Genomic DNA, 22,343 nt, shown 5'->3' on the forward strand with positions numbered 1-22,343 from the left:
CTTTGTCACAAATAACATTTGATTTATTATTCAACTTAATTTAAATTTTTTTGTGATTTTCTGTGAATGCAGATGTGGGTTTTTTTTCTTTTCCTTTTTTTCTCTTATTTTTTGTTTTCACTTTTAGGATACACTAAGCAATGCATGGGGCTACTCCTAGTTCTATGTTCAGCAGTCACACTTGGTGGTTCCTGGGCAACATGTGATGCTAAGGATCAACCCTAGGACTCCTGCATGCAAATCACAGGCTACACTCCTTTTAATTGTCTCTCCAGATCCTAGATATAGACATTTCATACTTTTAAATCTGTTTAAAAATTGAAAGATGAACATGAAAGGTAACTTTTAGTACTTCCATGAGAAATAACTATTTCAACGCTCTTTGTTTCTAAAAACAAATAATGATGTTAGAACTACTTCAGGGAGGAGAGATAATACAGTGGGTAAGGCGCTTGCCTTGCACGTAACCAACTTGGGATTTCAAACGGTTCTTTGAGACCCACCAGGACTGTTACCTAACTTCAGAGCCAGAAGTAAGCCCTTAGCACAGATAGATATGGCCCCCAAATCAATAACTAAATAAAACTGTTTCTGTTCCAAAGAAATTCGAGTTAAATGGATTGTTACTAAGCACTTTATCTTTTATTTTATGCTTTTGTGGTGTTTAGAACAAAAAGTTTTCCTTCAATTAAGTCTCTTGCAAAAAATTTAAAAATATCAGTGAAAAATATGACACATCCGTGGTGGTGGGAAATGGGCACTGGTGGAGGGATGGGTATTTGATCATTGTATAATTGAAACTCAAGCACAAAAATTTGTAAGTTTACAACTGTACCTCATGGTGTCTCACTAATAAAAATGTTTTTAAAAAGTTCCAAGATGATAAAATATATTATTTTAGAAGGTAACTTATCCGGGCAACATTTTTGACATTAATACAAAGACATTGTTTATTTTTTTAAAAATATATATCAAAGTGGTGTTCTGACGCTTACTGAGATGGAGTAAGTCTACTTAACCTCACTCTCCTATTGACTACAACTAAATATCTAAGAATAATAAAAAGGAACAGCATTAGAACTGTGGAAAGTAAACAGAAGCAGACAGATTAGGTAAGGAAATAAAAACTTGAGCAGCAGAAGTAAGTGCATTAATTTCTTTCCTACTTCATCTCCCAGCTTTGAAACAAATGTTCCTGAATTCTGAATGTGCATGGAGGGAAAAAATAGAGAAAAAACTCCTTTTATGGCTACAAATTGGAAAATAAGTCCTCTGTAAACCTAAAGGTATGAAAAAATCTTCATTTTCATTCTTGGCTCTACCTTTATGCAAACTTTAATCGTGAAACTACAGTGCTGTGGTGGTACAGATATGTCAAATCCCAAGATAGCTATTTCACTGTACACAAGGAAAACAAAAGGAACCTTGGTATTCAAAAAGGTGTCATTTGGTTTAATAAATTTCCCATTAAAAAAACCTCTCTTTACTCCAAGTACAATCACAGTCATGTAGAACTGCACAGTGCATAATAAAGCTATGAGACAAATCTTGGATTTCTTGGCAGAGGAAATAAGAGTAGAGGTTGTCTATTGGTACTTATCTCATTTGCAATAAAGTAACTGTATAGAGACATAATCATATACCCTAAAGATTCTCCATCCTTGTCATTTGTCATTCATATAGCCTCGTGCTATATATTGGCATTTATATTGTTTAAAGAAACAATTATTAGATAATCAAGAATTAATCTACTGGGATTAGAGGGAACCTGGAATCATTGGTGGAGGGAAGTATACATTAGTGGTAGGATTGGTGTTGGAACATTGTTTGCCTGAAACTGCTATGAGCAACTTTCTCAGCTACAGTGACTTAATAAAAAAAAGAATGAAAATAGATTTTTATGTCCATTTAGTTATTTCTTTGATTTTTCTCCCCTCAATTCTTCTTTTCTTCCTTTCTTCTTTTTGGGGGATTGGTGAAAATCAAACTCAAGTCTTCAAACATGTTAAGGATGTATTCTTCTACTAAACTACACCAGTAAGTCCCTCTTTCCTTTCTTGTGCATATTCAAGTTTCTAACCTATATCCTTTTACATTTCTTCTGAAGAACTGCATTTATTGAAGGGCAAGCTGCTAATGAGCTCTCCTCTCTGTCTCTGTCTCTGTCTCTGTCTCTGTCTCTGTCTCTGTCTCTGTCTCTCTCTCTGAGTCTGAGAAAACCTTGGAGCAATAGAACAGCTGTAGGGCGTTTGCCTTGTGTACAACCACCCTGGCCGAGCCAAGTTCGATTCCTCTGCCACTCTTGGAGAGCCCGGAAAGCTACCGAGAGTATCTAGCCCTTACGGCAAAGCCTGGCAAGCTACCCGTGATGTATTCAATACGCCAAACAAAATAACAACAAGTCTCAAAATGGAGATGTTACTGGGCCCGCTGGAGCAAATAAATGAACAACAGGAAGACACTTTTGCAGGATAATTTATCTGGATATAGAAATTTAGGCTATTGGGGTCTTTATTTTTAAGACTTCTATCTGTTAGTCTATACTACTCTTGATTGTAGTGTTTGTGGTTGAAAGAGAAGTTCACTCTAAATCTTGGCATTTATAAACAAAATGTATTACTCTTGGGCTTCTTTTGAGATTCTCTTTGTCTTGGGATTTCTTCTGGATGGGGTCTGGTATGTGTTATTTGCTTACCCTGGAATTCTCTGAGCTTTTTAACTCTATAGTTTTATGTATTTATTTTAACTAAAGGGCGGTGATTTACAAAGTTATTGATAGATGAGTCTTAGGCATACAATATTGCTACACCAATTCCACCACCAGTGTCAACTTCCCTCCACTAGTGTTCCTATGTTCTCTCCAGCCCACACTCCCATGCCCCCACCTTTCACATTGACAGACACATTTCAAAGTTTAGTGGTTGTAACTTAGATCTGATGTTTTCAGTGTTGTTGTGTCTATGCTTTGAATATACAGCTACACCACTCTCCCATATTACAGGTATACCACTGTCCCCTGATTCCACCTTCCCTTTCTCATCTTCTTCCTTCTCCCTCGATTTTTTTCATTCTTTGTAATTCTCCTCCCTATATTCTGCAGTGGTGAAGGATAATTGAGGCAACTCCATTTATTACATAAATTTCCTTGTCCGATTATTCTATATACCACAGTTAAGTGAGATCATCTGTGTTTATCTTTCTGGTTTACTTCATTAATATGATATCTTCCAATTCCAACGAGTTTCCAGCAAAATTTATGATTTCATCATTCCTTGAAGCTGCATAGTATTCCATTGTGTATAGATACCACATCTTTTTAATCCATTCATCTATTGTTGGACAGCTAGGTTGATTCCATATCATAGCTATTGTACTAACTGCTGCATGAATAATGGTGTTAATATACCTTTTTTAATTAATACTTTTTATCTTGGGGATAGATGCCCAAAAGTGAAATTGCCGGGTCATATGCCAGCTCAATTCTAAGTTTACTATTTTATGTATATGTAGTATCTTTATTATTCTTTGCTCTGCCTTTGCACTTTAATTGTGAAATTCGAGCGCTGTAGTGGTGCAAACATGTCAAATGCCAAGATACTTGTCTAATCTAAACAAGGGAAACAAAAAGGGATCCTCATAGTGGAAAAAAAAGGTGTCATTGGTATAATTAATTTCCCATCCTATTTTAACAGCTTTGTTATAAAACCATTACTCTTGGTGGTGCTTGGGGAACCATATAGAGTGTTGAGGATTGAACCCTGATAAACCATATTCAAGGTAAGCACCCCACCTGCTGTACTATCTTTTAAATGTAAATAAACTTTAAAATATACTTACCTTTTTTTTTAATCCACTGTGCTTTCTCCCTATTTTGTTTTGTTTTGTTTTGTCTTCAGTATGTTTTCCTCATGGACTGAACCACATAATGGTCCCAACAATGGTGCATGAAATTTCCTTTTTTCACCACATTCCCTCCAACACAGATTGTTCCCACTATTTTTTGTATGTGCCGTTCTCACTGGTATGAGATGATATCTCATTGTTGTCTTGATTTGGATTTCCTTAGTTATAAATGATGCTGAGCACTTTTTCATGTGATTACTGGCCATCAATCTGTAGTCCTCTAAGATATGTCTCCCCATTTCATTTCATTTCCCCATTTTTATACGATTTGGGGGGTATATCCTGGTTATGAACCTTTTATATGATTCTGTTGTTTTATGTCTGTCATCAATTTGGATCACATTTGGCCCATACTACTCAAAATATTTTTATATGTCAGTCTCTAATATTCTGATTTTCCAGTTATATATGTTATAACTTTTAAAGTACCCCACATTTCTTGGTTTTAATATAACCCCAGGGTTTTGTGCTTTTTTTCATTATGAATTTCAGTTTAAGAGGTTTGTATCAACACATCCTCAAGTGCAATTATTGTTTCTTTGGTCCTGCAGTTTACTAAAGAATCATTAAAGACATTATTTATATATTTTATAATGCACTTGATGTCTAAGTTCCTCTTAAAATTCATTCTATTGTATTTTAATCTTTCTATTACATGTCTGGTATATTCTTGTATGATCAAAATTTTGAAACAGCTGTACTTCTATATAGTTCACAAACAAATTGTCCTGTTAATTAAAAAAATTAACACAACCATCCCTTATCTGTTGCTCTCACTTCCACGTTTTTCATTATTACCTTTTAACATGTGATTTAGTCTTTAAGAGTCCATATATATGTCATAGTTGAGTCTATTTGTCTTTTCCAAATGACTCTTCTTTTGGGATGCCTTATGATTTTTGTTTAAAAGCCATACAGGCATCAGGTCATAAGAACTGAGGTAAAGAGAGCTTTAGTGTGAATATTTATAATAATCAGACTTTGAGTTTTACAGTTTTTAAGAGTTGCTACAGATATATGTTTCAGGGGCCTTCAAATTCCTCCTGTATCCTTGTTTTTGTTTTGAATATCTTGACTATTGACTGCTCTTTGTACTGTTCCTCAGATAAAGCCTGTGATTTGTTGCTCTTTTGGCTGCCATCTACCATTATAGTCCTGGGGCCTTGTTCACGTGGAGATAAATTGTGGAACATTCTGTAATATTTCAGTTCAGTTAATTCTGATTATTTTCCTGGGACTGTGTTCTTTCCAAACAACCTTAACTCTTTTGTAATGATATAACTTGTTTCTCTTCCTGTGCCCACTCCTTTTATAACTGCAGAAATCCTATCTTCTTGGAGCCATGTCCTCTTTTTATAATTAGGGAAAATTAATTTTCTTACAGGGCAGAATCTGGCAAACTCCCCGTGGTGTACCCAATATGCCAAATACCAGTAACAATGATGGGTCTCATTCTCCTAAAGAGCCTTGAATATAATCTCAGGGCTAGGATGAAGGAGACATTACTGGGGCCTGCTCGAGGCAATCGACGAGAGCTGAGATAAAGATTCGGAGTTTTGCTCTAGCAGCTGGCCTATGTTATAGGGAGGACTTAACTTATGTTTTACAAGTATTACTTCTCCCTTGCCAGAGCGATTCTTTTACCATAAGAACCTCCTGGGACTGATAAGTATTCACCATGAAATTATAGGGCTGCCCAGAGTATGATCCCTATGAGTTCCTCACTTTCGTTATAATCCTGCTGCCGGTAAATGGTCATCTCTCTCTTTATCCCCACCCCACCCCTAATATAGGTTTGTCAAGAGTGCCTTAAATCTGGGGATTAAGTTTAGAAGCTCACCTTGCCCTAGTCTCATTTTAAGTCACTGAACCATTTTCCAGGAGCTTACCAACGTGAATTTCCAGAAGGCAGAACTGAGAAGACCACCTCAGTGTGTGTGAGGGCAGCACCAGGTTTTGATCTCTTGTCCCTGGGCTTGCCAGGCAAATGCTTTAAGTCACTGAGTCATGAGGGTCACAGTATGTTGTATAACCTCAGTTCTATGATGAATCAAGTAACAGTCTTAGGTTTTCAGTTTGTCCAAACTTTTCTTATTATAAAGGATGCAAGTGACAATTTCTGTGAACCCCTTACATTTTTGTTAGAGCTGAAACCATAAATTTCAGTTTGTTTAAAATCCTGGGGGTATATATACACAAAGCTACAAGAAAAGATAAAATATTGCAGTTTGCTGCAATGTGAATGGAACTAGAGAGCATCGTGTTAAGTGCAATAAGTCAGATGAAGAAGAACAAATACCAGATGATCTCACTCAGCTGTTGTATATAGAGAAAACAAGATAATTGACAGTATCCAATGATAACAAGTCCTTGACCTTTGATTGTAGAACAGAAATCACTAAGTGGTTGAGGTAGGGACATCAGGAAAGGAAGAACAAGAAGTAACTATAAGGATAGTGATGAAGGTCTTGGGCACTTTTTTATTGAATCACTGTGAGACAGACCCTTACAACACTGTTCATGATTTGATTAAGTTTCAGTCATACAGTATTCTAACACCCATTCCTCCACCAGTGTACATTTCCCAGCGCCAGTGTCCCCAAGTCTTGGGCACTTTGGTGGTGGTAAAAGTACAGTGATTTTTGTACACCAAAACTGTAAACATTAATATTACTATAACCATGTTATAATTAAAAAACAGTAAAAACCAGGACCAAAGAGATAGTACAATGGATAGGATGCTTATCTTGCACCTGGCTGATCCAGGTTCAATCTTCAGCATCCTAAGCACCACCCGGAGTAATTCCTGAGTGCAGAGCCCAAAGGAACTCCTGAGGATCATGTGGTATGTCTCAAATAAAAAATAATAATAAAATTAAAATAAGTGAAAGCAATGATGCAGCAAATATAAAATCACAGATACCTTTTTCTATATATCATTTCATCTTTACCTCGAACATATAAATATTTGAGAAGTTGTCATTATCTTTTATGAATGAACCTATATATGGTAAAGAGGCTCATTTATCCAAGTTCATGTTGTAAGTTCTGGCTCGCACAGAGTTAAGAAACAAGGAGAACTTTGCAAATATCAGGAATGTACATCTTTATATATGAAAGTTAGAAACAGAATTCAGGACATAATATCAAAAGAAGAATCAAGTCAACAGGACACTGTCCCCTAGGGGAAAAAATAAGAAAAGTAATTCTGCCATTGGCTATACATAGTAGTCAAATATAATTCTTATGACTGTGGATCTGATAAGAGTATTTGTGAGACAAGTAGTTTCAAATTCAATACTGACTTGGTAAATGTAAACTTTGTCAGTGGTACCAAGAAAATTTATGATCTGTTTTCTGGAAAGAAAGTTCAGGATAAGGTAAGCGCTCACAGAAAGAACATGATAATCCAAAATAGTTATTTAGTATTGTTATGTATGTGCTTAACAGAAGTTCTGTGAGAAATAGTTACAGCAGGACTGAAGAGATAGTACAACGGGTAGGGTGATTGCCGATCAAGCTTCAATCCCTGGCACCTGATATTTTCTCCTGAGCTCCACCAGGAGACAGGTCTGTGCATAGGGCCAAGAGTAAGCCTTGAGCACCCCTGGGTATGGACCTCAAACAAAAACTACAGTTTCAACAAAGCAGTCTTATTAAAATATCTTATCTCACTGAAATCAGGATTATCTGCTATAGAAAGTAGCATCCAGACTGACTGACAAAGATGCAGGCACAAGTCATCAGATACGTTGGGGTCAAAAAACCCTTGAACACATGCTAGGGGAAAAGGGAGCTCAGATAGAGAAGGGAGCACCAAATAAAGGGTGTTGGGAGGATCCTCCCAGGATGTGAGAAGCGTGCTGAAAGTAGACTATAGACCAAACATGATTGCCACCCATTGCCTCTTTTGCAAACCACAACACCCAATAGGAGAGAGAGAACAAAAGGGAGTGCCCTGCCACAGAGGCAGGGTGGGAAGGGGAGATGGGGGGCGGGAAGGATACTGGGATCCGTGGTGGTGGGAAATGGGCACTGGTGGAGGGATGGGTATTTGATCATTGTATAGTTGAAACCCAAGCACAAAAATTTGTAAGTCTCCAACTGTACCTCATGGTCTCTCACTAATAAAAATAAAAAATAAAAAACCCTTGAAAATACAAATACAATATATAATTTGAGGAAATCTGAGACTGAGGAAATTTTCAGAAATATTCCTTTACTGAGTTTAATGGAAATGGAATAGGGTATTTTTTTATTAGTGAAACACCATGAGGTACAGTTACAGACTTACAAATTTTTGTGCTTGAGTTTCAGTTATACAATGATCAAGTACCCATCCCTCCACCAGCGCCCATCCTCTACCACCACGGGTCCCAGCATCCCTCCCACCCCCCATCCCCCCATCCCACCCTGCCTTTGTGGCAGGGCATTCAGAATAGAGTATTTTTATAAGCAAGTTATTTATTTTATTTTCTTATATTAAATCAAATAAATAAAAAAGCACAGAAATATTCTCAGTGGGAACAGACCATAGCAAAGTATTTCCTGTCCCATTAAATGTTTCCAATTGACTATTTAGAGTTAAACTTATGATCCTGCACACAGATTATTTATCCTCATTCTGGTCTTCTTCAGCATATACACTTCCTCAGAGGTGCAAACAACTCTTCAAGGTAAAAATAATGAGAATATCCAAGGTCATTATTATACTGGTGGCTTCTGACATTTTAGAAAAAAAGCTTTAAATTTATGTTTTTTTCTGGGCCTGATGTATGTAAACAGCTAGAAAAGCCAGAAGAAATAAATCTGGTACATTTTTCTGACAGGATCCTTGTTATCAAAATTACCACAAATAATAATATTCAATTATTCCCAAATAGAGGATTTAGAACATTAAAAATGGAGAAACATTGGGGTATAATAGAAGGAAACTCACCTTTGGGGTTTACTTTTTCATATTATGTAGTTAAAAATTATGAGAACATCTGATGTAGTGCTCAATGCATATTGAGGAAAGTTGTAAGACAATTATACTTAAGTACTTATGAAGACTAAAGGACCTACATGGATTAGGTTTATACAGTTGAATGTCTAACTGAATAGGCTGTTTTAAGTTAAATATGTATCTATTTTGATACCTACAACAACCCTTAAGAAAACCACATGAATATCTGCAAGCTAATGTCTTTTTTTAGATGCAACTATAAACTTTCTAAACTGCCCATATTGACTAACTAGCACTACCACAAAGTGGAACATCTCTTTTTATTTTTGGAGCCACACCCTGTTATAGTCAGGGTTACTCCTGTCCCTACACTACCACTTCTAGTGGGCATGGCTGACCATAAGGGATGTTGGGAATCGAACCTGAGACAGCCGCATGCAAGGCAAGCATCTTACCTGCTGTACTAAGTCTCTGGTCTCAAACATGGAACATTTCCAACAGCACATAGTGTGATGTCAGAGTTTCTAAGTTTAAAAACTAAGAAAATCATAACTCTAGAGATTTCATTATAGATATGAAAATTAAATAAGATTCATATTTTAATTATAGAAAGATACTGAGATTTAAAGACTGCAAGTGAGGATTAAGAAGTAATTCTTTCGTGCTCACTTCAGCAGCACATATACTAAAATTGGAATGATACAGAGAAGATTAGCATGGCCCTTGTGCAAGGATGATACACAAATTCGTGAAGGGTTCCATATTTTTATAACTGAAACCCAAGCACAAAAATTTGCAGGTCTACAACTGTACCTCATTGCGTTTCACTAATAAAAATTTTAAAAAGAAGTAATTCTTTCAACACAGCTATATTTTTACCTGATTCTCCCTATCTTATAGAAAAAGCTAAATTCTAGACCAGAATCTGTTTCTTGTCCCTATTTTATTTCCTTGAGGAAATAGCACTAGATCTTAATTTCCTCATCTATTTTCCCTATTAATATTTATGAATTCAAAAAATATATCTGTTTCAACTATATGTCTGTAACACTTAGGCAGAGTCTGGAGCACAGTAAGTGCTCAAAAATGTAGAACAGATGATGATACAAACTTTGAATCATCAGCTACATAAACCCCTCTCCAACGTTAAAGTTTAGCTTACCTTAAGCCATATTAAGGTGTTCTATTTCATGTCAGATAAATGTAATAAAAAGAAGAAATATGTGGTTCAAAATTATGAAGCATTTACAAAAATATGAGGTGTTTTATGCACCTTCTTTTTATTACTGTTTATGAAACAATTGATGAACAACAGGACAGTGACAGTGACAGTGATGAAACAATGTTATATATGAAAACTGTTGTTCTGTCATTTGTTCAGAGTCACTTAAAATATATTTTATGCTGATGGCAAAAAAACAGTGAAAGGTGAAAATAAGAAAAGTGAAGATCCTTTAAATTTATTTGGTCTGATTGGAAGCAAAATATGTGTAATGAGTCACCTGTTTCATATCCCTATTCAAGTCAAATTATAATACATTTCAGAGTACCTGCATTTAAAAATCTTGTGTTGCAACTGCTTTTGAACACGTGCAAAACAGCACATTATGTAAACACATTTGCTCTCTGAGCAAGGCTCTACAGTTATCTAGAATTACCAAGCTCCAAAATGAAAGATGTATTTGCATATTTGAAGGGAAGTCTTCCCAGTGATGCTTAGCAGGCCAGGGCCTCTCCCAGTAATATTTGGCCCAGCCTAAGCAAATGTTTGAGCCTGATACTTGTATGCTGAGCTGGTAATGTACTGATATTGTGCTGTTTAGGGTCAATAGTGCTGTCGGTGACCAGAATTACACCCTATGAAGCCTGGAGTCATTTATATTTAAGCTAGTCTTTTTTCTTTCGCAGTTCTGGGGAATGAATCCAGTTTTCCTGCATGAAAGGCATGCTTTTTATCCCACTGAGTCATATGATCTTTCAAGATTATTATTGATAAATGGTGCTTGGTTACATTCCTGTATTTTTTCATTCCATTTTCTTTCTGATTTTTTGGTTTTGGGTTTTGGGAGAAGGTCACCCTGGCTGTTCTCAAAGTTAACTCCTGGCTCTGTGCTCAGGGATAATTCTCGGCAGGACTCAGGTGATCAGGGGACAGGGGACAGAACTCAGGTCGACCTCATGCAAGGCAATCTCACCTTACCTTCTGTACTATCTCTCCAACCCTGATTCAGAGTTTTGTTTTGTAAATATCAAGAAAAGTGTATCATATTTACTAACATCTAAAAGTGTCTTTTTTGTGTGCTTACATTAGCTCATCAGCATTTGACTATACACACCATATCCTTTTATCCTTTTCTTCCTTTTCTTTTTAATTGCATTGTCTCATATCACTGTTGTTTATAGTCATGTTACTATGTTGTTATTTATCTCTGTCAAGATTTTGCAGTATTCAGATTTTTTGCTTTTTACGTAGAAGAACTTCCTTCACTATTTCTTTTAGAGCAGGTCTGTTGCTGGTAAACTATTTGTTTTGGCCTCCCTGAATTTGTTTTTGTTTCTCAATCAGCACTTTTATAGAGTACTCTTGGATGACTCTGTTTTTTAGTAATGTGAATATGTAATTTCCTTCTGTTTTACCCTAGGCTTTTGTTGGTGAGAGAAAAAAATAAAGGTGCCATTTTATGTTACTTTTTTCTTTTTCCTATAATTTATCAATGATTTTCACTGTTGTCTACCTTTTATAATTTAATGTAGGGAGTTTATGGATTAAAAATTTAGGAGGACCCCAACATTCATGTATTCTCTCAGCTTCCTGAAAATCTTTCCTGAGTATTGAAAATTTCCCATCTATTGTTTCTCTGCTCACCCTTCACTTTATATAACTTCTGCAACTCCCATAACTGATGTTTACCTTTTATATTGGAATTTTATATTTCTTATAATTTTTCTTCATTTTTCCTAAATCTTGTTTCTCACCTCTTACATTTGAATCATCGTTGTACGAAATTGGGTCTGCTTAATATGTTATACTTAATGTTATATTTCTGTTATATTTAATCACATTTCTGTTATTTCCATATCAATCATGCCTAACTGAATTTTTTAATATCTTCAGTCTCTTTGGCGAAACACTCATTTATTATGCTAATATAGTTCATTTTTTGTTTTATTAGTGAAACACCACGAGGTACAGTTGTAGACTTACAAGTTGTTGTGCTTGGGTTTCAGTTATACAATGATAGAGTACCCATCCCACCACCAGTGCCCATTCTCCACCCCCACCAATCCCAGTATCCCTCCCACCCCCCCTCATCCCCCATCCCACCCTGCCTCTGTGGCACGGCACTCCCTTTTGTTCTATCTTTCCTTTCGGGTGCTGTGGTCTGCAGAAGAGACATTGGGTAGCAATCATGTTCTGTCTATAGACTACTTTCAGCATGCATCTCCCATACTGGGCGGATCTTCCCAGCACCCTTTATTTGGTGCTCCTTTCTCTATCTGAGCTGCCTTTGATATTTTATATTTGCTTATCTGTGTTTAACTGTGATTCTCTAACATTGTTAGGTTTTTTTTTATAACAGCTTTTCTCCATTATTTGTGCCCTTCTCCAATTCTGTGTCCTTAAGTTTATTTTTTTTTTGCTATTTTTTTTGCTATTTATTTTTGAGGAATTGCAACTTATTTTAGCAAGGGTTGTCTGCAGAATTTTTCTGCCTAATCGCCTGGGTTGTCTTCATGTTTTCCTACAGGCGGCGCTGTGGCCTTGGAGATGGTATTCTTTGATTCTATGGCTGTGATGGAGAGGTGAAGAGCAACAGTTCAAGAAATCAAAAACCCCAATTGATAGACCATGATGAGGGCAGTGGGCACTGTAGCCCTTACCTCCCGTTGTACATCTATGTGCTCGATTGGGCACCAGTACCGTCTCCATTGTGAGACATGTTACTGTTTTTGGCATATCAAATATAGCAGGGGGACCTTGCCAGGCTCTTCTGTGGGGGCAGAATACTCTCGGTAGCTTACCGGGCTCTCCAAGAGGGAAGGAGGAACTGAACCCGGGTCGGCCACAAGCAAGGCAAACACCCTACCCACTATGCTATTGCTCCAGCCCAGAAGATGCTGTATGTATGCCGGTTCAGCCGACAATCGAACAGGTCAAGAGAGAAGGTGAGGATCAAAGAAACTATATACAAATGGTTTAGAGGGCTGAGTTCTCATGGAACAGCAGCATTGATCTTTATTTCAGGCAGCCTTTTATACATCTCTATCAGGAACTTGGCAGGTAAAATCATCCCTTGTAATTGCAAAAAACTTATCCCCAAGATTATATATGTCTTAGATCATAACAAGCATAAGAAGCATAAGATAATGAAAACAATGTTACTTAGATCAGTAACTGGAAATAAGATAAAGTGAAAATAATAACAAAATATACTGAAGAACACGCTGACCCTTCCTGTGTATTTTTCATGATTTACCAAAGGTGTTGGAGCGATAGCACAGTGGCAGGGCGTTCGCCTTACAAGCGGCCAACATGGCCGACCCAAGTTCGATTCCTCCGCCCCTCTTGGAGAGCCCAGCAAGCTACCGAGAGTATTCGATATGCCAAACACAGTAACAACAAAGTCTCCAATGGAGACGTTACTGGGCCCGCTCGAGCAAATCAACGATCAACGGGAGGGCCTTTACCTTTACCTTTACCTTACAAAAGGTGTAATTTCCTGCATATGCTACAAAATCACAATACATCAATTTCTTATTTACTTCTCTTGCAAACTGAGGATGATGAAGTATTAACTTCTCTGTAGGCTTGAGTTAGTGATATAACGACTACTCCACGTATTAGAGGTGGTGGGGCAAAGAGCTATGCCAAGTATACTTGCCCCTCTGACTGAGGCAGCTCCCAGAGCTAGGTCCACTTAAGGACCCTGCATAAGCAGACAGCTCCCCACATAGGTACAATTATGCAGAGTTGTACCTATAAGATGCTGTTCTCCTGCTTCCACTCAGCATCCTTGGAATGACATAGGGACACGAAGACCCAGTGGCCAGTGGGTTGGTTGCTCACAGATTTTAAGTGTTTGTCTTGACCACTGACCTATGTTGCCTTCACAGTCAGCTCTTCCTCCACATCTGATCTCAGATACTGTTTGGCCCAGCACTTTTTTTTTCTTTTTGGGTCACACCCGGCGATGCACAGGGGTTACTCCTGGCTCTGCACTCAGAAATTACCCCTGGCAATGCTCAGGGGACCACATGGGATGCTGGGAATTGAGCCCGGTTTGGTCACGTGCAAGGTAAATGCCTTACCCGCTGTGCTATTGCTCCAGCCCTGGCCCAGCACTTTTTAAACTTGTTCCTCCTAGGAAGTCCTAGGAAGTCAGACTCTTCTTGATCAGATATTTGCACACTGTCAATTAGTTACACATTTTACAGAATTGAACATGGAAATATGGACACAGGGAAACCATCAGTAATAATATTTAAGCCATAGTATCTCGATCAGAAAATTTTTGTTATAGACACAGAATTTTATTCCTCCCAAAATGTGGGTGTTGGTTTGAAAACAAGGACAATTTGCAACAATCTAGATTCTCAGTACCAGTGGATGATCAGAACATCAGACAAAACTTGACTCCATTACGGTGTTCGGGGCAAGCTCTGGCACTGCCTATCGGATGAGACATATCATATTTATGTCACTGTGTCAGATCCACATATGAGGTCCAGTATCAGGCTGTCATGATACCAGGATTGATAGTCTCAAGCTTGCCCTTGGCACTTTTAGAATCACTAGTCATACGTATTCCAAAACCATATAGTATATATATATATATATACATATATATATATATACTGTTGTTGTTGTTGTTGTTGTTGGATTCTGTTTGTTTTTGATCTGCACTTGAATATGCTCAGGACTTACTCCTAGATCTGTGCTCAGGAATCACTCCTGGCAGGGCTCAGGGAACCATAAGGAGTGCCAGGGATTTAATCTGGGTCCACTGCATGCAAAGCAAATGTTCTACCTGCTGTACTATCTCTCTGACCCATATGATGTGTGTGTGTTATTTTTAAGGTAGAGACTTTCCTTTAACCTATGTGATACAGAGCCTGCTCACTGCCTACTCTTGCATTCTCCTCTTTTCTCATCAGTAATTGATATGTATGTAATCAGAGATGGTATGAACCCAACAGGAACTCCTATGTCCTCTCCTTCCTTGTGGATAATAGTCCCCCATGAAACATATTTAGAAGATGATGAGCACAGTTTCTGGAAAGATTCTTTAAAAAGTTAGCTAACTACCATCAGGAGGATATTACAATACAGTGAATAAGGTGCTTGCCTTGCTTGCAACTAACCCACAGATAGTCTTGCAAACTCACCAGCAGTGATCCTTGAGCACAGAGCTAGGAGTCAGCCCTGAGCACCCCTATATGTGGCCCAAGTAAATAAAATAAATAAACAAAATCAAATAAATAAACAAACCCCCAAGTAAATAAAATAAAATAAATCTGGCTAATTTTATTTCAAAGACATGTATTTTTTTTGGATTCAGATTTTTATTTATTTTTTATTAGTGAGACATCATGAGGTACATTTACAGACTTACAAATTTTTGCGATTGGATCTCAACCATACAATGATCAAATACCCATCCCTCCACCAGTGCCCATTTCCCACCACCACGGATCCCAGTATCCCTCCCACCCCCCATCCCCCCATCCCACCCTGCCTCTGTGGCAGGGCATTCCCTTTTGTTCTCTCTCTTTTATTGGGTGTTGTGGCTTGCAAAAGAGGAAATGGGTGACAATCATGTTTGGTCTATAGTCTACTCTAAGCATGCTTCTCCCATCCTGGGAGGATCCTCCCAACACCTTTATTTGGTGTTCCCTTCAAAGACGTGTATTTTTAAAATTTTTTCTCTTTCTTCTTGTCTTTGCCTGCATACATAATGGCAGGGGATTCAGCAGTTATTCTGAGTCCTGAGATAACACCAAGACAGAGATCAAGGGTTCCACATGGTGAAGGGAAAAGTATTTACATCTCAGAGAGCTGCAGAGCTGCTATCCAACTGTCTCAGATATGGATGGATGGGATAGATAGATAGATAGATAGATAGATAGATAGATAGATAGATAGATATTTAGCACTTACAAATCTGTTGATGGTTGTACTGAAAGTATACCCATTCCAACCCAGTGTCTACTTCCTTCCACCATTATCCCTGGGCCTCCTCCCGTCTACTCAACCGCTTCATGATGACAATTCCAGTTACAGTGTATGCATATAAAATTTAAAAACATTATAAATTTCCTTAGACTGTATTATTAGAGCAGTTTCTGAGAATATACATTCCAAGGAGAGAGTGATGAGAAGTCTGCCATTGCCTGTGTTCAACTTACAGGTTGAAAAGACAGTCACTTTCAATTCTTTGACTGTCCTTCAAAATATAAATATAACATCTCTTCCACTCTATCCAAAGTTAAGAAGTAATTAAGAATGCAATACATGATAAGCACGCTCCAACATTCCCTTTTCCACATCTCTTTAAATTGTTTATATCATTACATTAGCAATCTCTGGTAAACCAACTAAGTTGACTGTAATCCATTAGGCCTCATAATATTTCAGATAGCTGAGAAGACACATAGAATCAAGCTTCATATGATAACACATTGAGTTTATGATCTCTGCTGTGCACATTATTGATTATTCAGCTAATTTATCAATTTTTTATTTTCCATATCTTTACTTTTTTTTTTCTTAAATTTTTATTAGTGAAACACCATGAGGTACAGTTGTAGACTTACAAATTTTTGTGCTTGGGTTTCAGTTATACAATAGCTATTGAATGCCTATGTACTTGGTTCTGTTTGAGGTATTGTATAATATAACACTGAAAAAAAAATAAAAAGAATCTATCTTTATGAAACTTACATTCTTAAGATAATAACACTGAAAATAATACAAGAGAAAATCTATGTTCATGGAACTTCATTCTTTTTATTATTTTTTTAAATTAAATAACCATGAGATACAGTAACAAAACTGTTTGTGATTGGGTTTGAGTCATACAATGTTCCAATACCCATTCATTCACCAGTGTACATTTTCCACCACCAATGTTCCCAATTTCCCTGCCATCACCCCATCTTCTAGTCTGTCAGTATGACAGGCACTTTTCTTCTTTTTCTCTCCCTCTCTTCCTCTTTCCTTTTGGGAATTATACTTTGCAATAAGGTACTGAAAAGACATCATGTTTGTCCCTTTACCTGCTTTCAGCACTCAGTTCTTGTGCAGAGAGATCATTTCCAACTGTCACTGTCATAGTGGTCCCTTCTCTGTCCTAAATTCCCTCCTCCCCCCCCCCCACCACACACACTTGTGGCAAGCCTCCAACTGTGCAGTTCTCCTGGCCCTTGTTTCTACTGTCCTTGAAACCCCATTTACTTTAATAATTAAAAGTTTTTTTTATATTTGAGTACATGTATATATTGCTATAAAATATCTTGAATACGTCTATATTGCTATATCCAACAAGCTTCCATGCTGTTTGCATTTTCACTCACTTTAAGGATCCTTGTAATTCCCTTTTTTATTGGTTCATTGGATTATTTGATTTGTACTCTTTGATGTTAATTTAAATATTTGGGCATTTTCAGATTATTATTTTATCATTTACTTTCATTGTAATAAAACAACATACACTTTATTATTTGGATTATGATAAAATTATTAGAATTTGGGAAACTTTGTAATAAATGTACTGAAAGATTATCATGTTTGTCCCTTTACTACTTGCAGCACTTAGTTCTTGTCCAGAGTGATCATTTCCAACTGTTATTGTCATTGTAGTCCCTTCTCTATCCTAGTTGCACACATCCCACCACCACCACTTGTGGAAAGTTTCCAAATGTGGACAAGTCTTCCTTGCACTTTTGTAGGAAAAAACAAGAAACAGCCTATAAGGAAACATCTAAGGTAGGTATGGGAATGATTCAAACCGATATCTGAGAACAAAGTTTTATTTTTCTTAGGGAATAACAAATAAAACAGCACTGCATGAAAAGCATGTCTGACAAGGGTAGCTAAAATTACATCGTTTTCACCTTAATATAATATACTTTAAGATCGCCACTATTGTAACACATTAAAATTTGCAAACATAATGATAAAACAATGCTTTTGTTCTTGGTCCTTCACACAATTTCTTCTACTGCTCTTCTACTCTTGAATATTTTTTGAGAGGTGAGACAGAAACCCTGAAACCGTGGGTAAGGCCTATGACTGACTTTCCTTTCCTGAAAAGAGCAATTCCTTGCTCCAACCTGAGTCCATGACTCCCTGAGAAATCGGGTGGCAGGGATCAACTCCTGTGCTGAGAAAACCAAGCGGACATCAGGTGTGGCTTGATGGCCACCACATGGGGCTGGTGGGGCTCTGGCCCATGTCATGCAGGGGCTCATCGCAGACTTTATCCTTCATAGGATTCCCAGACAGTCCTGGGTGGCAGAGGTTGATCAGGAAAAAGTGACTATCTCTTTCCTGTCTGCCTCACATAAGCCACTTGCAGGGATCACCTATTTCAATAGTAGTAATCACTTAATCACTTAACTTCCCGTTAGTCGTCGATTTGCTCGAGCGGGCGCCAGTAACGTCTCCATTTGTCCCTGTCGCGTGCTAGTGTAGCCCAATGGCATCTGTTCGCTCCGGGAACATGAAGGGCCTCAAACCGATCGTTCATGATCTTGACGAAGAAGTCTGACCATCTGGTAGGTGGGCACCCACGCGGTCTTTTGACATCCCGTGGAATCCAATCGGTAACAGCTCTAGTCCAGCGGTCGTCTTTAAATCTCATTACGTGACCAGCCCATCTGATTTTCGACACCTTGGCAAATGAGACAGCGTCCCTGATTCTTGATCGTCGACGGATGTCAGAACTCCGGATTCTTTCTCTCATTTGAGTGAAACGTGATATTCCAAGCATAGCTCTTTCTATTCTTCTTTGGGAGACCTGAATAGCGTTCTCATCTTGTTTGCGTAGGGCCCAGGTCTCTGAGGCATATGTTAATGCAGGAAGAACAGTGGAATCAAAGAGATGTGCCCGGAGTCGGAGGTTCTTCGTCCTCTTAGCTATTTCTTCAACGTTCTTGAAGGCGTTCCAAGCCGCTCTCTTCCTCCTGCGCAGCTCGGATGCCAGGTCATTTGTCATGTTGACCTCTCAACCTAGGTACACATAGCTGTTGCATTCGGAGTTGGTTGTTCCGTTGAGAGCGAATGGGGCGTCAGGAACGAGGCTGTTTCTCATAAACATTGTCTTCGTAAGATTCAGCTGTAGTCCTACCGTTCCACACTCACGGTCAAAGTTGGCCAGCATTTGTGCCGCTTGGCTGATGTTTGGTGTTATTAAAACAATGTCATCAGCAAAGCGGAGGTGGTGTAGTTGCCGACTATCTATCTTCACTCCCATTCCTTCCCGTTCCAGTCGTCGCATGATGTTCCCGAGGGTGGCACTGAAGAGTTTCGGTGAAATGGTATCACCCTGACGAACCCCTCTCTTGACATCAACGATCACTTCTTTGTAGAATGGTGAGATCCTGGTAGTGAATCCGCAATACAGCTCACGGAGGATCCTGATGTATTGGGCTTGAATGCCCTGATTGGCTAGGGCTTCAATGACCGCTTCCGTCTCAACAGAATCAAAGGCCTTCTTTAAATCAATGAACGTTAAACAGAGCGGCATCTTGAACTCCCAAGAAACCTCAATGAGCTTGGTTATCGTGTGAATATGATCGATGGTGCTGAATCCTTTGCGAAACCCGGCTTGCTCGCATGGTTGTCCTTCATCTAGTGTTCTGCCAATCCTATTTAGGATGACTCGAGTGAACAACTTGTAGATGACAGACAATAGGCAGATCGGGCGATAGTTGCCAATGTCATGGATGTCTCCCTTCTTGAACAGTAGTACGGTCCTGCTGGTTTTCCATTGGGATGGAACCTTGCATTCAGACAGGTAGCGAGTGAAGAGCTGAGCCAGTGTATTGATGAGTACTGACGGCAGGCTCTTCAGGTGTTCAGGTCTGACCTTGTCTGGCCCGGGTGCTGTTTGTTTCTTTACCGACGAAATGGCGTGTCGGATTTCGGAAGGGAGAACGTTGGGAATGACATATCCATCCTGTGGAATTTGGTATGTCGGCAAGTGGACATGGCTATTGAAGAGATTTGAGTAGAAGTCATGGATAATCTTCTCCATTGCCGTTCTGGAGGATGTGATGGATCCATCAGGACATCGGAGGGCAGTCATCTTGGTCTTGTAGTTGGCGAAGGACAGGCGGGCATTACGAATACTTTTCCCGGCTTCTGCCGCATCTACCAGTACTTCTGCTCTTCTCTCTTTGAGGTCTTCCTTGATCGCATCTCTGTGCTTTGCGAGCTCGGATGTTAGCTTGCGGTTGCCTGAGTCATGCGCCAATCTACGCTGGCAAATTAGGTCAAGAGTTTTCGAAGATAGGCGATTTTTTGTGGCTATCTCTCTCTTGGCGTTCCTTGCACATTCATGGAGGTGCTGAACCAGTCGATCGTATTCCTCATCAATGTTGTCAACAATGGCATCTTCCCAGGTTGCCGCAATAGTACCAAAGAGTTCCCAGTTGGTGGTCATTCTGGGAGTTCTCTTTTTGAACTTTGCAGCCCTTTCTCCCCGCTCTGTGAAGTAGAATTTTGCACGAAGGAGACGGTGGTCTGATCCTGTTCGAAATTTTGGGACAACAGCGACATCGGTCAGGCAAAACCGTCGATTGAATATGATGTGGTCTATTTCATTGTGGAATCGTCCACCGGGAGACTCCCATGTCCATCGTTTAGATTCTGCCTTCTGGAACTGTGAGTTACCATGAATGGTCTTGGTCGACATGATGAACTCAGACAGTCTCTCACCCTTTTCGTTCCATTCTAGGCCATGGGTCCCGATGTGAAGTTCTTCAGCTGATCTTCTCGGTCCTATCTTGGCATTAAAATCACCCACAATGATCTTGTAGAAGGTGTGGTCTTCTTTATAGAACTTCTCTAGCTCCATGTAGAACTTCTCGATTTCTCTTTCATCATAATGAGATGTTGGTGCATAGACAACGAAGATAGAAACTGCAGGCAGTGAGCCACATCTATTCAAATGTAAACGTTCGATTCGGGTTGTTAGGCATTCGAATGAATCAATGCTCTTGGCCAAGTTTATGTTGACAAGGACACCGACGCCTCCGACACCTCTTTTATCGCATGTTCCAAGGATCAATTCTTCTTCAGTGTCGAAAATGGCATGGTGAGATTCGTGCCTTCTTGTCTCGGTCAGACCAATGATATTGTACTTGATCATTCGCGCTTGTACCATCAGGTCCTCGATGGATGCAACTGATGCTAGCGTATGTGCATTGAAAGTACAGATGATCATTTTTGTCTTCCTTCGTTGTGGCAGCCTAGGTCGGCCTTGAGATTTTGTCAGCCTCTCCTTTCTCATCCTTCTCAGTGCTGCCATGTCGGTGAAGCCTTCAGGGTCAGGTGAATGAGACCAGTTGTAGTTACTGGTTGTGTATTCGATATCCCAAAACCAGTAACTACGATAGTAGTAAATCAATGTTAATTTTCTAATTTTTATTTTGATAATAATATTGTGGTTATGTGGGAAAATATCTATGGGAAATTTTTATTAAATGTTGGGGGAGCATATTTGTTTTCTACTACTACATTACACAGTACCAAAATTTAGCAGTTCAAAGCAGCAGTTAATTGGCTCACAGTTTTGGAGGCCAGTAGTCTGGGAGGGTATCCTAATTCTCTTCTTAGGGTCTTATGATACTTATTTCAAGGTGTATGATATCGTGCTCCCTTGTCTAAAGGATCAGAAAAAAAAAGAATCCCTTCCCAAGCTCATTCAGGTTGAAAGCTGAACATAAGTCCTTACTGATGTTCCCATTTCCTTGCTACCTTTGACTAATGGCTCTTCTTCAAGTTTTTCACCAGTCTGACTTTAGACCCTAGATTTTTCAAAGCCAGTAATTGTGATGAGTTTATGTCTTGTGCTCTGTTTCTGACTTCCCCCTTTTCTAACAGACAGGTATACTTTTCTCCCTTTAAAAGGGTCTATGTGATTAGATTGGGACAACTTAATCTACCAGCTTGTTTCTCAATATTGTCTGCATTGTTTTAAGCATGAGAGAATTTTGGGAAAAAATTGCTATAAACACAGGCTAACACAGTTCTAGTTCAAAGTTAGAATGAACAGGTTCCAATTTACTCTAGCACTAAAAGTAGAGATAAAAATAAAACATAAGTCACCGCCCCCCCAACAGGTCTGAACCTGCTTGGCACCCCCTCCCACCTAAACTTGTGACCCTGAAAGCTACACACAGCCAGGACCCTGGCCTGGGGCACCTGCCTCCAATTCCACAGAGAGTGCCAGCCCAACTAGTCGCTGACCACCCCCAACAGGTCTGT

At 38.9% G+C, this 22,343-nt stretch overlaps 1 protein-coding gene and 1 non-coding gene across 2 annotated transcripts in view; one reads left to right on the forward strand and one right to left on the reverse strand.

Annotated features, from left to right (window-relative positions):
- BEX4 (brain expressed X-linked 4) overlaps positions 1-22,343 on the reverse strand; it is a 101,554-nt gene that overhangs the window by 6,883 nt on the left and 72,328 nt on the right. The window lies entirely within an intron of this gene.
- LOC130032688 (U6 spliceosomal RNA) lies at positions 9,513-9,619 on the forward strand. Its single transcript, XR_008793865.1, has one exon. It is a non-coding gene; the product is annotated as a U6 spliceosomal RNA (small nuclear RNA).

Source organism: Sorex fumeus, unplaced genomic scaffold, assembly GCF_029834395.1.
Source record: "Sorex fumeus unplaced genomic scaffold, SorFum_2.1 ptg000050l, whole genome shotgun sequence".
NCBI classification, from domain to species: Eukaryota; Metazoa; Chordata; class Mammalia; order Eulipotyphla; family Soricidae; genus Sorex; species Sorex fumeus.